This window comes from Arvicanthis niloticus, unplaced genomic scaffold (genome assembly GCF_011762505.2).
Source record: "Arvicanthis niloticus isolate mArvNil1 unplaced genomic scaffold, mArvNil1.pat.X pat_scaffold_1071_arrow_ctg1, whole genome shotgun sequence".
Classification (NCBI taxonomy): domain Eukaryota; kingdom Metazoa; phylum Chordata; class Mammalia; order Rodentia; family Muridae; genus Arvicanthis; species Arvicanthis niloticus.
The window spans coordinates 16,066-33,009 of record NW_023045082.1 but is presented as its reverse complement, the minus strand read 5'-3'; the positions used below and the strand labels follow the sequence as shown (position 1 = coordinate 33,009).

At 37.1% G+C, this 16,944-nt stretch overlaps 1 pseudogene; it reads right to left on the bottom strand.

Annotated features, from left to right (window-relative positions):
* Positions 1–4,882: 4,882 nt before the first annotated feature.
* LOC117701438 (synaptonemal complex protein 3-like) lies at positions 4,883–16,504 on the bottom strand (annotated as a pseudogene).
* Between the last annotated feature and the right edge of the window lie 440 nt (positions 16,505–16,944).

Below are 16,944 nucleotides of genomic sequence, written 5' to 3'. Positions count from 1 at the left end.
TCTAGTGTTTTTCCACAGAGACCGAGACTTTGTGCTAGCAGGCATGTGGGTTAGGCCTGCCACTGTCTTCAGGCCTATGGCTGATTCCAGGCCTTCAGTGTATAGACAGAGATGCCCATGACAACTCTTTTTACATGAGCCAGCAGTTAAGGTAGTTCTTGGTAAATATCAGGGGCAGATTTTTAAAGACCTTAGTAAGCAAATTCATTGAATATTAGTATTGCTTTGCTATAATTTCAACAGTAGGGATTGAGTTGCTCAACATTTTATTAGTAACTCATTTGTTCACTTAAATGAGAATGTTAGCGTGTGTTAAAATCTGTTCTGTGGATGAATTTTTGTTATAGGAGTAATGAATCTGGCAGAAACATTACAACCTGTTGCTTGAAGTTCATATTGTTTTTTTCTATGGTAAAAGGTATCAGAATGTCTCAGATTTGTACTCCATTAAATTTATTCCTTCTCTTGATGAAAGATAAATGCATCCTTGGATCAGTGGTCCTCGAGAGCTTAAATATCACTGGGAAGTCGTTTTGTCTTCAACTCTGGTGTACTGTCTTTAGTTTGAGCATATTTCCTGACAAACAGAAAACAGTAGACTTCTTAAGTCTACTCTACCCTGTCCACCAGACAATTGTTCCTGCTCTGCCTGATAATGATGGGAGATTCCAGAAGTCTGTTGAGTTTGAACTTTGTCTTAGTGATTATTTCCACAAATTCTTTAAATCTTTCTATTATATTTAAATTAATCCAGTTGTGTCACACATGTGCATGAATGCACACAGACACACCACTTGTCACAGTGCTCATGTGCAGGTCTAAGGACAATCTCTGAGAATCTGTTTCCCACACTGTATGGGTCCTAGCAACTGATTTCAGGTCATCAGGCTTGATCAAAAGCATCCTTACAAACCTTCTCAACCTTAGTTTGTGTCTACCTAGACACACCCCCCTCCCCAACCCCCAGTAGCCACATCTGCCAAAGCAAACTTTTGCGGATTCTCTGGGACTCTAACCCTGGCACAGACATATTAATCAAACAAATTGATGTTTGTGCAAGTTTAAATATAAAAGTAAAATAACTAAGAGGAAATGTAAATGAAAAATAACTACCATGTATTGTCTGGAAGATACTGCCGAGGTTTGCAAGAAAACAGATGTTGCAAGGCTGCCTAAAATTTATTGCTGACGTGTTCCCTAAAGCACTGAACTAGTGTGGCTTTCTTCTTTAAAAACACTATACCTTTGAGCTTGGGCACTAAGAGACATTTCAGAGGCATGGACCTACTCTTGGCTATTAATAAAAGGAATGAAATACTTTTGCCTGGTTTAATCAGCATAGTTGTCAAAAACTGGATTGTTTTCACTTGAAGCCCCCAACAAGACCCCCATGAAGACCTCTTCATGGTCCAGGGGACTGACCCTCACTCCATGCCTTCCATCCCTAGCCAGGAAGAGGTTGCAGAGATGGTGCTACCTGCAAATGTTCCAGGATCCCCACTTGTCTCATGAGTCTGGTGAGGTCTGGAATAGCTGCTGTTTTCCCAGAAAATAAAACATACTGAGTCCTGCTAAGATTCCCAGGAGGCAAGTCTATATACAGAATTCAGTTCTGGTTCTGGTTAAAGATTATCAGGCCCACTTGGGGATCCTTTAATTTGGGAAGAAAAACTTCCAGGGGAAGCTTTTCCCTAGTCCTTTGGCACTTAGTAGGGACACCAATAGTGAGGACATGGTCTTCTGGTTGGGTTTCTCATGGCATAGCTGGTTTTACTTTTGCTCAAAAGAATGGCTGGCCAACTATGTGTGTGAGTGATTGGATGCAAGCAGAGCAAGTTTGGCCTTAGCAGTTAATTGATTTCAATGCTGATAGTTCTGTTTTTCCTCCCTACACAGACCCTTTTCTGTTGTTGGTACCTAGGACAGGGGACCTGGGTTGCAATCTGCACTCCCTTGATTGAGATTCTGCCAATTTCTCCAGATTCTGCCACTAGGTGGTACTACTGTTGTTTAAAGCTTGTTTTCTCTTTTTGTCTGCAACAAAGAAACTCTCCTTTCCTTGCCAGGACCAGAAATTTATAGTATGTGTGAGCATGCACACGCCTACAAACACAAACACACACACACACACACACACACACACAGGCACACACACACACACACACACACACACACACACACACACACACACACACACACAGAGGGGAGGGCAGACAGACAGACAGACAGACAGACAGAAACAGAGAAAGTATCCTTTTCTTGTCAGGACTTGAATTTACAGTACACACAGTTTTCTCCTAACATTGTAACCACCAATTCCAAACTCTTACCCTCTAAGGGTCCAAAGAGGCCATGATTTGCAGAAGAATGACCCCCTGGACTCAAATAGTACATAAACACAAAGAGTGTTTTATTCTGCAGAAGTCCAGCATGCTGTGCTCTCCCATTACCAAGATAGAGAGGCCCTGACATGACCAATTTAAAGCACCTTAGTGGAATACTGGGGTAGGTGGGCTTTGTCTTACTCTGTCTCTACGCATTCCAGAACAGTTACCTGGAGCACTTGGGCTGGAAATTATTGCTGAGAAATCCCAGGGTGGGACCTACTACTTCCTGGGACAGGGGGCAATGACTTAGAGGGTGTTGCTCTTTCCTGATCTATGTTCCTTTTTCTACTTGTGATCTGTCTATCTCTTGGACCCCTTTTTCTGATAAGCCCTTATAGACAACCCTCCTCCTGTCCTGTCATCTATCTTCTGTCCTTGTGGATACACCTGGGATGGTTCCCAGAAGCTCCTTTTGACTATTTTACTTCAGAGGAAAGGGCTCACACTGAAGCAGAGGCAAGGACGGCTTTGGGTTTGTTTTTTTTTTTGTTTGTTTGTTTTTTTTTTTTTTTTTTTGCTTTATCAGTTGTTATGGATGCTGAAAAGCTATTAGCCTTTGAGGCAACTTTCCCATCTAAGCCTCCTGATATGACCCCAATATGTGTGCTAGTTCCCAGACCCTGGACACTTTTCGCTGGTACACTGTGACTGGAATTCATAATGTAGCTCGAAGATGCAAAAATTTGTCTAAGACCACTAAGGTTCTTCAGAGCTTCTGAGAGTTTCCTAGGGCACTGCTCAAGTAGTTATAGGAAGCTTCCCAAATTTGCACCCTTTTGATCCACTGGATCCAGAAAATGCTAGGGCACTAACTGGCTTTTATTCCACAATCATCTCTGGATATATATAGAAAAGCTCCAAAAACTAGAAGGTTTTGCAGGGATGAATAGCTCCCAACTTATCAAAAGAGAACACAAGTTTGCTTGTTTTTTTTTCCAATAACCAAGACACTAAAAACAAAAACAAGCTGCCTCCTCAGTGCAGTCTAGTTTCCTTCTTTGCCCTCTGAACTCAAGCCTGCATTCCAATTGCTGTCTCCTGACCATCTTTTGCTGTTTGGTGTCCAATCATGGAGTCCTGGGGAGGGTCACACATGTATCTAAGCTTCCATTGTCCATACTCACCTTCTGCTTAGGGATAGAATGGGATTGGTACTTACATTAAATCACAAGAATGCATTTTTCGACCTGGATGTCTCTGAGTTTCTAGACGAAAGCTAAGACTGACACTAGTCACAGTACAGTTAAACCCTATCAGGCAGATGTAGATGTGTATGGTGGTGGAGTCGGGTTCAGAGTTATCAACACTCTACACATAACTGTGTGTTTCCTGAATCCTATACACAACATGTAGGGACTGTGCCAGCACACATAGCCATATGTTTGGAGCCTAGAATTGTGAGCATTGGGCTTCAATGCCATTTCCTGGAATATTGCCTGGAATATTTCCATATTACACTGTACACGTTACTTCTGCTGTGTGCTCACAGAATCTTACTCCCAGAACATTGCAGAAAATCCTTGAGAAACAGGGATGTTGTACGTCACTATCCTACAAACAGAACAACTGCCATTTTCCTAAGGCCAGTTGTACCTGCTTGAGAAAAACCAGTGACTCTGGGCTTGCTGACTGAACATACATTCCTTCATAGGAGAGTGCAGGGAGATCTGTTGGTCCTTCAGCACTCCCCTCAGCTAGGGAGTGGTTAGCATATATAGGTTGGGGTATACTAGGTAAAGGCAACGTCATCTATGAATTTATGGGAACCCATTATCTATACTAGGTGAAGACTTTCTAGTGTGGCTTCTTTGGGGGTCACCAGCATTTCTGTCAGTAATGCCTCATTCATGTTCCATAAGTCTAACTTAGTGCAGTTTCCCCAGGGAGGATTTGACCTTTGAGGTGGGCTTAGGAGATGCTCAGACCCCCACTGCCTCATCTTTTGTGCCTTGTTATTGATAAGAAATGTATTTATTCTAAAGCCAAAACCTAATTTTTTTTTCGAGACAAATTTTCACTGTATAGCCTTGTATGTCCTGGAACTTACCACTGTGAATCCTCATGTAAGTATCTGTGTTCCCAATAGTCTTGGGCTACTGCTGCTCTATAGACAAGGTGGACCATGAAATCAGAGATCCACTAACTAGCCTCTGCCCCTCAAGTCCTGGGATTAGAGGCACCTGCTATCATGCCATGCCTCCAAACCTATACTTTACTCATAAAAGTTAATTAACATTGTAAGAAGAATTCACTACTGCAGGTCAACAGCTGTTTATTTAGAACTCAACAGGAATAGAGGTGCCACATTTTAAACAGTTAATGATTAAAGGTAGTATAAAATACAGTCAAATTATAAAGACATGTGTCTGAGGGTAACAAGAATTACATCAACTCAGGTTCAAGATTTTCTCAAGACTCATCAGAATAACATTTGTATTTAAGGAAAACTAAGTATTTGGGTACATCTTCTATTCCGTGTTGTTATAAATCTGTATTTAACCATCTGTAATTTTGCTTTGCAGGAAAACCATTTGCTTTTTAACTCACATTGTACACTAGAAAGTACACTGTTCTTGTCCTTCTCCAAGTTCTCCATACCCTAAGGCACAAAAGAATGGTTTAATTACAAAACAGCTTTTCACCACAGGCTCTAAATTTAAAAATTAATTTCCAAAATTAAGAATCTTCTCATATTCAAATAACATCTTCTATCAATTCCATCTTCATAAAACAACTGTACTATATAAACACCTAAATTCACACCATAAAGAATATATATGTATGTGTATTACATGTGTGAACAAGTGAATCAAAGGTAATTACAGCATTGTTAAAATAGTACACTTTGCGTGAATTAATAAATTAATGAGAGGTTAAGGTTGATAGAGTAAAAAAAAAACTTGCAGCTCCCCATCACCCTGAAGCACAGTTGGAAACATAAAGAACTGGACACTAACTTAGACAACATGCTAAGATTCAGTCTGAAAAGCAGGGTGGGGACTGAGATTTATGTTAGTTGGTACTGTGTCTGCCTAGCATGAATGAGTCCTAGATTTGATCCTTAGGGCAGCATAAACCAAGTAGTGGGACGTGCTTGTAATCTTAGCACTAGAGCAGTGAAGACAGAAGGATTAGGGCTTCATGGCTGTTCTCAGGTATATAGGCAGACAGAGGCCAGCCTGAGCCACGTTAAGACCATACCTCTAAACAGAGAGGAAGGACAAAAGTATGTAGAATTAGAAACACTAGAAAACCCAAAAGTTTAATCAGTAAATGTGACCATTTTGAAAATTTCTGATAAACTTCTCAAATATCAGGTTATAGTTTATTTATTATGACTAACAGCATGAATAAAAATAATTAAATGCTCTGTATTATGAGATTGTTTTCAAGTATATAAAACAAAAACTACATTTTGGTACTTCTGCTTTTATTACAGGATCATGCTGTGTAGCCCAAGCTAGTCTGCAACTTCCCGTCTTTCATTCTCAAGGCTCCCCACAACTGTATCATTTGCCTGTGCTACCATATCCACCGAACAATTAAGTGAATTTAACTAAGATGTTGCTTTTTGCCTAGTATTTAAGGTGTGCTGTTACGTGTAGAGAGACTTTAAAAATTAGCACAGGTCAACAACCCCTTTCCATGTAAAAAATGTAAACAAATAATTCCAACACTCCATAACTAGAATGGAATAAACCTATTTTTAGCTATAATGTAGAAAATGGGGTGATTCCAACTAGATTGGTAAGACAATAATGCTTCAAAATAAAGGAATTAAAAATATTCTAGAGAAGAAATATAACTAAAGAATAGAAGTACATAGCCTGCTGGATTAGTATAGAGCAATTCTGTAGAGAGCAGATACAGTAGATGGAAGGGATTTCATAGAATAGAGAGTTGTAGATCAGATTTACAGAAGAGAAAGAAACAGCTTAGAAAGCTTACTTGGCAGACATATGGAATCAACTCTCTGCTGAATATTTAAATTGATTTTATGCTAAAGTACTCTTCTGTGAACTTTGGACATAGGACTGAGAGGACTCAAGCTGGATCTTGTGGGGAGCTGACAGAAGGCGGCTATCATCCTTGCAAGCATCTTGAGCCATATACCCTGGCAAGAGACTTGATTACATCAGCCTACAACAGCTGAGCACACTCTGATAACATCTTGTTTTAGATACTCAGGATTTTCCCTTGGGTGTGTGAGACTTAAAGGTGTGTGACTTAAGGGTGTGACTTAGAGATCAGATTTAGAGACAAGATGTAAGGGCATGATTAAAGGCATGACTTAGAGGCATGGCTTAGAAGTGAGACATATAAAAGGAGAGAGGCAGACAGGAGAGTTCAGAACAATTTGGAGTAACAGAGAAACAGATTCTTAGGCACTTGACAGTACAACTTGGAACTAGGGATTAGGTTAGAGAGTACAACTTACAGTACAACTTGGAGTAGGAATTAGGCATTGAGGAAGAATGATTATTAGGTATTAGGCACTTGGAAGGGAGCCTGGAAAGAAGCTTGGAACTTGGAGGCACTAGAGACTAGGAATTAGGAACTCAAGACTTGGGACTTGGAGAAGAAGAAACTGAAGAATAAATGGGATTGAATCACACTCTGTCTTGTCCCATTCCTCGCATCTGTCCTCACTCTCATGCTGAACCCCGACCCGCAGAGAGGAGCAGCTTGGGGCAATGCAGGCTCTATCAACTTAGCCCCCAAGGCTTTGGCAGTACGGGTTCCAACACTGACAGAACAGTCAGAGACATTTTGTCCCCAAAAGAGGGGTAGTGCAGATCTCAATATTTATGGCCCTCAACTGTGGGGCAGCTTGGGCCGCAACAGGATCTGACCTGAAAGCCTCCTCTGGGAACTAGCTTTCATGTTGGCAGAAAAGCTTCCAAAAGAGGGAGGCAACCAATAGTCCCATTCAGCTACAGTGAATACGAATTGCTAACACAGCATAATGACTTTAAAGTTGCAGCAGTGTCATGAACACCTTGGCAGTAACCAAAACTCTCCAATTGGACTGCAGACCTGCTCTTTGATATTTCTAGAAATTAATAGTTTTTGAAAGTGTCTCAAAACTACTGTTGGGACCTTGACTTACTAATATGCACATACAGGTAATCCTATAAATGTGCAACATTTAAAAAGATTTTATCATTTATTTATATAGGCATGTCTATGTGCATACACATGTGCATATGGGTGTTGACGAAGGCCAGCAGAGGGTGTCCCATCTCCTGCAGCTGGAATCGTGAGCCCCTTGATGTGTGTCCTGGGAAGCAAATTCCAGTTCTCTGACAGAGCAGCCAACAATCTTAACTGCTGAGTCACCTCTACAGCCCTTGAATCTACAAATTTTAGCCCTCACTGTTTTTGTTCTAGACTCACTTTTAAGATTATAATATCATTCTGGCCATTGTAGTAATTCTAAAAGCTATTATGCCAGAAAATATCTCTATAATACATTTAGAAACAAAAGAAGTGGACAATCTCAAGTAAGCACTTCCTTATTCAACAGATACTAGGCATTCAAGTTCAAATATTTATGTTAAAATGATGTTACTATACTACACTTTGGATGTGTATGCACATTTCTGATAGAAAGGCTCAATGTTTCCTGTTTTTGAATAATTCCTTGCCCAAATAGTGAAGAGATCTGCCAATTTGATTACTTCAGTCACAATCAATTAATTCAGAATAGGAAATAGTTAAAGTGTTGAAATGTATGAAGAGAATGCATTGTATTACAATATACAACATACCTTTAGGAATTTTTCATTTGCCTGTGTAAGTGCTTTCAGGCTGTGGCTCTGCCGAGATCTAATTTGTTGAAAAGTCTTCTGTTGCTGATAAAAGGAATTCTACAAATATAAATGGAGAGTTATGAAATAACAAGTAAATATGAAGTTTGTTGCTCTTGATGCAGTTCTGAACTGCACTCATGCTAGATATAGTCTACAACTCAACAAGGACTAAAATATCCAATTCAGAAAAACACAATTATAAGTTAATCATAAAAGGATTCCTTAAAATGAATTGTTTTTTATAATAAATGCCATCAGCATTTTGTTTTGATATTTTTCATCACTTAGTTTAGGCAATTTTTGTTGTTGCCATTAACCAGGAAAAAACATCTTCAAAGTCCTGCAATAGGAATTTTTAAAAACATAATCTGCATTGCACAGAATAATAGGAGGAACTCTTGATCTTCCTGCCTCAATATTTTTAGTAGTTGGTATGACATGCATACAACTTATGCCAATGAGCAGGAATTCTTCATATTCAAGATATAACTTTTCTCATAACTTCTACACAGATAGTTTTCAATAACAGTGTCCTTTCATCTCCTTAACCTATTGTCCACCAAGGACTTTGCCCTCTAACCCACTTTATCCACTCATTTAAATCCTTTTCCTCGAGATTTGGCCCCTGGTGATAACATACTTCTCTATTGTACTGGTAATGGAAAATATGTGTTATTAACTCTATGGCAGATGTTGTTTTGAACCTTACTATGGAGATTAATTCTGTACAAACTCGTTTAATACTTCAAGCAACTACAGTACACAGATGCTCATCATTCAGTCTCCAAGATGAGGAGAGTGACATACAATAGTACATTGATTGTCTGCCGTTCCTGAGCTATCTATTACTAAAATTTGAATCAGATCCAAAAACATTATGCTTCCAGAGTCTATGCTATAATCATTATAGAAATACTCTCTCCACACATTATGTGCTCATACATACTTTCTACTGTAGCTTACTCTTAGTACTATGGCTCAGCGATCCTTCACAACCAAAACTCCATTAACTTTACCTTGTTTTCACTGTTGTCCCTACTCATTATCTTCAGCTTTCTCTTTCTAACCTTAAGTTCCATAACCAGTTATTGAAATTACCCCTTTGCATAGAAACCTTGCTCAGTACCTCAGCTCTACCTAATCTACCTGATGGTAGCATTTTCACACGGAGTACACAGAAATGTACACATGTACATGTACATGTACACATGTGTTCAAGTGATGTTTCAGTGTCTCATCATTGCATCTGCCACCTACCTATGGCTGTATGCCATGTCTTTGCCCTTCTAGTTTGAAAGCTGTGTTACCTACCCTTCTTTCTGACTAAGTTTAGTCTCTTCACATACTCCATTCTTAAAAACTCAGCAGGTGTCTTTGTTTTCCTCTTTTTAAACACGTCTTTTTCTTAAAACAAACAACAGCAACTATTATATTATTCCTTGGCCTAGCATAGCTTTTCCTCTCATGTCTTATATTTATTTCTATGAAGTTTCTGCTCATTTTTCCAGTCTAATCATGCAAATTCAGGACACCAGTGATGAACTATATATTGTCAATCTACCTTATTTTACCTGCACCTGCAAGTAGCATATTGCATATCTTTTTTAGAAGGCTTCCTGTACTTGGGAGGACTTTAACTTCTACCTAATAGATAATTTGTTCTCAGTCTTTTACTGGCTCACTCTCACCCTCGAGAATCAATGGACTAAAGGACCTTGGGGATCTATCTGCCCTTACACTTCTCATTTACAGCTTCAGTAATCTCTTGATGGTTTAATCTGATCTTCAAGGTTTAAAAACCACCTAAAATTAACAATTCTCAACTCTGTATCCTTAACAAACAGCTTTCTCCTCAACTCCATCCTCACACACTAGTAGCTTACTCAACTGCTCCACTGAATGTCACAAGTGTTTCAGACGGAATATTTTGTAACTGGTATTGGCCATCCAACCCCACAACTGTTTTGATATAATCAAGACCTCATAATATGAGGTCTCATAATATGAAAATGGTTTTCTAAAAACAAAACGGTGAAAAGAAACGAATGGAAAGTGCAGTTAATGCCATAAAATCAATGCATGGGGTTGGTTTTTATGGGAATAGATAAGTAACATGTTTTTGACGGTTGAGGCTAAATGGTGTTGTAAACTGGTAAGGTAGCTTTGCAAAAGTGTGCTTACCTGACTTGCAAAGCTGCCCTGGTTACAAGAAGTCAGAAGGAGAAAGGGGAGGAGCGAAAAAGAAGGAAAGGGGGTGTGAGGCAAGGGAGAGGAAAAAAAGGAGAGGAGCATGAAGATGAGAGGAAAAAGCAATGTAAACCATATTCTGATGACCATGATGGGTCCAGGAATAGGAAGATGATCAAACTAGTTCAGTGATATTCCCTCACAGGAATATTATGTCAGGGCTATTGAGAAAGACTGTCTCAGTTCACTAAAGCTAATAAATTTGTAGTTAAGTCTAAAATGGAAGATTTACCATATGGCATTTAGTAAGTTCACTAAGAACCAGAAACAGTTCAGATAATACTACATAATACATCCCTCACACCATTCAACTATGTCTGAAACAATCCTATCTAAAATTTCTTTTATACAAACCAGTAATCTTTCATTTATTCTTTTACAAGTTTCTGTAGCTTGAAATTACAAGAATCTTAACTAATATTAAAAATCAAACGGCTTTTATGAACACTGAATATGTCTATGTTACTGTGCTTTATTGCTCACCAGGAACAGAACACAAAACTAATAACAGATCACAAAACCTGACTCATTTCTCTTTGACTTATGCAAGCTTAGTTTCTCTATTTTTTCTTGAGACTTAGTTATAATGCATTAAGTATAATACCAATTGTGATACCAACAGTTAGGTTATCTTCAAGGTCCCCAACTTTCTTCATATCAGAATCCCACTGCTGAAACAGAGTTATAATCTGCTCAGTATATTCAATTTTAAAATCCCGCCTGTAAAACATAATAATGAATGTCATATTACATATCAAGATGAAGAGAATATACAAAGAAAATTTTAATTCCCATATTATGCACTATAAAAGGACATAATAGCAAAGTAAATATTCTTATGGGAAATCAAAAAGTAATTTAGATTTATATTGATTCCAGAAGTATTGTTCCTAACTAAAATCTGCTCTCTCATGCATGTCTTATTAAATAATAAGGACACTTGATCATCTAGCTGTATATGTGTATATATTTGTATGTATATATGCAATATCATATACATAATGTATGAATTTTAGAAAACATCATTTAATCTCCAAGCAGTTTTGTTTCATTTTTTCTCCTGAATACATGCGCTAGTATCAACACTACATGAGTTCCAAATAGAATATTTCACCTAAGTTTTTTTTATCTAATTAAAGCAGCCAAGATTACAAGAGAATGATTAAATCTCATAAAATACATAAACTGTTTATAATATGAAACTGACTTTTTACCTTGTCAAACATATCTATAAAAATTAATAGCTTCTATGACATCTACCTTTTACTGTACTTCCAGAATGAACATAAATGATTTTTTTAAAAATGGCAATTCTCAATTATTATTTAAAAGGAGAAAACAGTGATATTCACAGGCTTCCCAGAACATATTTCAGTCCAGAAAGCTATTACAACTATCAACATGGAGAAAAACAGAGCCAAAAATTTCCAGTAGACTCTACTTAATGGAGTAATTAGCATCAATGGATACTCTTGAAATCATACAAATATAGCTATAAAGAAATTATGTCTTACACTTCATCTTGATGAACTTTCCAATGTTGTTTGATATGCCTGTCACAGTCTTTGACAACATCTTTAATATATGACTCCATTCTCTTTTTCTTTTCAAGAACAGCATTGTTAAGGTGAGCTACATTGAAAAAATATTCATTAAAATTTAATGTTGAAGAAAACAACACTTCCCACATATGCAAATAAACACAGATAAAGATAAAAGCCATTGAACAACATCAAAGGTATACCAGTAGTCTCACCTAACCCAGACCCCTGAGATTTCTGACACTGAACCACCAACCAGGCAGCATACACCAGCTGGTATGAGGCCCCAGACATATGTAGCAGAGTACTGCCTGGTCTGGCATTAGTGGGAGAAGATTCACCTAACTCTTGAGAGACTTGAGGCCCCAGGGAGTGAAGAGGCCTGGTGGGGGGAGGGGGAACATTCTCTTGAAAACTTGAAGGAGGAGGAATGGGATGAGGAACTAACTGTGGGAGGGCTAACCGGGAAGGGGACAACAACCAGACTGTAAAAATATGAAAGTAATAATAAAAAACAATTAAACATTAAAAATTGCAACTAAAAAGTAGCATCGAGAAAATGCCGAATGCATGTAATATTTTATAGCACTCAAGATTTTTAATTTTTAGACTACATATACTCAACCAATAATGTTCATAGAAATATTCCAAAGTTAAATAAAATTCTAAGTATATGAAACATCTCTGTTCCTAAGCATTGTGAATGAGAGCTACCTAACATTACTATAATTCTGATGTTCCTAATGAAGATAGTCCTTTTAAATTTGGAGATCATTTAAAAAAATCTAATAAACAAAATAACAGGACAAAAAAAAAACCCTTTAATTATTTCCCAAGGAAAAATGGTAAGAAAGGACATTTTTTTTAGTTTACAGAATACTCTTCGATTGGAAGGGTGCTTGACTGCAATGTTTTTGTAACTAATTATATGAAAAAAAATGAGCAACAGAAACAACACACTCTATTAAACAGCCAGAATCCAGGCTGGATGTGGTTGTCACACACCTTTTATACCCACTCTTGGGAGGCAGATGCAGGCAGATTTTTTTTTTTGAGTTCATGGATAGCTACACAGTGAATTGCAGACAAACTAAGGTTGCACAGTGAGACCCTGTCTCAAAAGTTGAATTTTTTAAACAAGATTGAAGATAAGCATTTAAAAAGAATAACAATAAAGTGATAATTTATCCATAATACAGCACTGATAATTTGAAATGCACCTTTTACAACTGTAAGCAAAGGCAAAAGATGGGAAAAAATCTTAGTATACTAATTATTAAGAATATTTTAAATAATTTTGTGAAGCTTTTATAGGACATTTTTACAGTTCATAAAAATTTTAATACTTCAAATAATGTTTGCCAAAGATATACCTTTCTACCATAATCAACTGTCAATACCTATGATGAAACTTTATTATATAAATATTTTATCTTTTCAGCATCTATAATAAATTTTCAAAACAATTACTCTGATACAACCCAGCTGAGAAATACTCCAAAAAGACTTGACAGTATAAATTATCCTGAGAAGGAAGAAATGTTAGCTGATTTTAAAGAATATTGTCTCCTAAACTAGATAAGGTGTTTCTTTGTCATAACAATTAAAAAAAAACATACAAGATTTAAAAGAAAAAGACCATGGCTTTGAAATAAAACAGGGGTTGCATATATTGGAGGGTTTGAAGGAAGAAAGAGAAATGACATAACATAATCTCAAAACATAAAGGTTACTACATAAGAAATCAAATGAATGATTATTATCTCTTACAAAGCTCAAAAAATTGATAATTGAAATTTTTTATATGATTAAAGATCTCCCACTGACCAGTAGAATTGTGTTCATTTTTGATACATAATTTATTGTTAAAATGATATGGGGAGGGACTAATTGCACTCAGTGTGCTAAATATATACATCATAAAAGAATCTGGTACAGGCAGAGGCAGGTATATGCCTTTGAGTTAGAGGCCAGCCTGAGCCAGGTCTATGTAGTGTTTCAAGGTGATCTCACCAGAGACCACCACATAGATACTCTTAAAGCTGAATAGAAAGTCTTTATTGCAGGCTAGGGGGTGGAAGGGGAATTGTTCAGATCATGCAGCCCTGAGCCTTACATTTCTTAACCTTTCATGCCTGGTTGGCATTTCAGGCAGTAATGGGACTACAGGAGCAAAGAAGCAACGTTAGTACATGTATGAAATTTTCACTCTGAGACTTCACCAATCACACTCTGGAATCATTGACTTTACTGTTGTTGCTGTTTTGACAGGTGGGCTGGCTAGTTTTTTGTAGTTGTTGTTGGTTTTTTTTTTTAAATCAACTTGACATAAACTCATCTGAGAAGATAGCCATCCCCAAATAAGGAAATGCCTCTATAAGATGGGACTGTAGGCAAGCCTATAAGGCATTTTCTTAATTAGTGATAGAAGGCCCAGATCTATTTCTATCTATCAGTCTGTCTGTCTGTCTGTCTCCGTCTGTCTCTCTCCCTCTCCCCCCCCCCCGTGTGTGTGTGTGTGTGTGTGTGTGTGTGTGTGTGTGTGTCAGTCAATGTGACATCCCTTAGCACATGTGCCTGGATTCTGGATGAGAGCAGGCTGAAGCCATGAGGAGCAAGCCTGTGTGTGTGTGTGTGTGTGTGTGTGTGTGTGTGTGTGTGTGTGTGTGTGAATGTGACATCCCTTGCCACATGCTCCTGGGTTCTATGAGAGCAGGCTGAGAAAGCCATGAGGAGCAAGCCAGTAAGCAGCACTCGTTCTTCCATAGCTCTCCCATCAGCTTCTGTCTCCAAGTTTCTTCCCTATTTGAGTTCCTGTTCTGACTTCCTTCAGTGATGAACTTTGGTGCAGAAATAAACCTATTACCTCCCATGTTGCTTTTGTCATGATTTTCATCACAGCAATAGTTGTGCTACGGTCTGGGGCCTATTAAGGACTGGGAGTCTGCAAAGTTCTAGGGGCCTGTTACAATAAAGCCACCATGTTAAAAGATAAAGAAAAAGAAGCTGGGAGGGAGAAAAGAATTCAGGAGTATTCATAGAAAATAAATGAAGCATTGATGCACATAAAGATGTTTATGTATGAATCTGTTAATCCAAAGAACTATTTTTTATAATTTTTCTCATCCATTTTACTTTCTATAATTTCTTTTAAGTCATACATACCCAAAATTACGTTTCACTTTTCCTATCAAGGAAAAAAGTTAACTAATATCCAATGCTAAGTCAAAAATATTAGATAAAGTCTTATCACTGAGAATAAAGCACAAATTAGTAATCCTATAGTACATTAACACTGTAAAGTTTTAAACAACTTTCTCTAGATACATATACATCAAAAAATGTACCTCCAATGTTTTTCATCCTATTCTTTACTTCATTTCTGTAAAGAAATTACATTTAAAAAGTTAAAGCTGGGAGTTGAATTTGCAAGCATCAGCCCCAATATTCAAAGCACTAGGTTTGATACCTACCACTAACAAAGCCAAACCTTTAAACTGAATGTTTATAATATAAAATGCTTGGTTTCATAACATGTAAAATAACATATATAATACTTGTTAGATAAAAAGGAATTAACTTTTCCTTTTTTGTGTGTTTTTTTTCTTTACATGGGAATTCAGTCCAAGATTGTGAGCTAGCTATATAGATGAGAATATCAATGAACATCTTACCATCCTGTCTCCACCTCCCCAGTGCTGAGATTACAGTTATTAAAATAATTTTTAAGCAGGCAAAAATTAATACATTACCTTGGACCTCTACCAGTCCTTCTTGGACGAACCAAAGCCTTCTCAGTATTACTAAATACTAGGCTTCTTGCTGCATTGAACAAGAAAAATGAAAACAATTGAAATTAAATATGCTATTTTTGTTCTTTTAAATGAAACACCAATTTTATTTGTAGTTCTTTCAGACATTTTCCAACACTGTATTTTAAAGCAAAAACATAAATGCAATATTATTCTGAAAGTTAGATGAAGAAAAATCATAAACTATGTCTGTTTTATAAGAGCAGCTTTTTAAGTCTTTCTGAGGTAATACCACTGTAAGTTATTTACAATTTATTGATGTGTGGAACCTGTGAAGGCAAGGTACCATATGTTTTTCTAGAACTTTGATATAGGCTTATGAAGAACAAATAAGAGTACACAAAGTTCATAGAAATATTAACCTTTTATTCTATTTCAAGCAACTATATATAAAAAAAACAAATAAACCAAGTAGGTAAGATGACTTAGGAAGTAAGGTAGTAGAGCTTACTTCCAAGCTTAAAATCAACATGACTCATATCTGAGACACACATAGGGGAGGAGAGACCCAAATCCTATAAATTGTCCTCTTACCAGCCCCCTTCCCCAAGACACAAAAATAAATTGAACTATGGGATATCATCAATATTCAGAACTAGATAAATTGTACCTGTAGGAATAGAGTGTGTTGAACATTCCGGAAAATCATCATCTGCTACTTCTTCACCACCAAAGTTATAGACTAAGTGCTTTCGATTGTCCATTATTGTCTCCACAAATGTAGATTGCTTTTTTTAAGGAGAAAAAAATATATTTTAATGTTTTCTCATTTAAAAAACAAAAAATGAGAACAGATCTCTAATCTGAATCCAAAGCAATGAATTTAAATCAATATAATGTAAAATATCCAGTAAGAATGACCTGAGTTGAATAAAAGGTTACCAGTTTTCATGTATTGTTGTATCAGAAGTCAGCAATCTGTAATTTCTGAATTTAAAAAAGAAGAGGGCTGGAGAAATGCCTGTTATCAAGAATACATACTGTTCTTGCAGAGGACTTAAACTTAATTCCCAACACTCACATCAGGTGGCTCAGAACTTCTTGTAACACCAATTCTAGGAGGGTCTAATAACTCTGGCCTCCACAAGCAACTGAACTCACATGACCATACCCACATACAAACATACTTGAAAATTAAATTCTT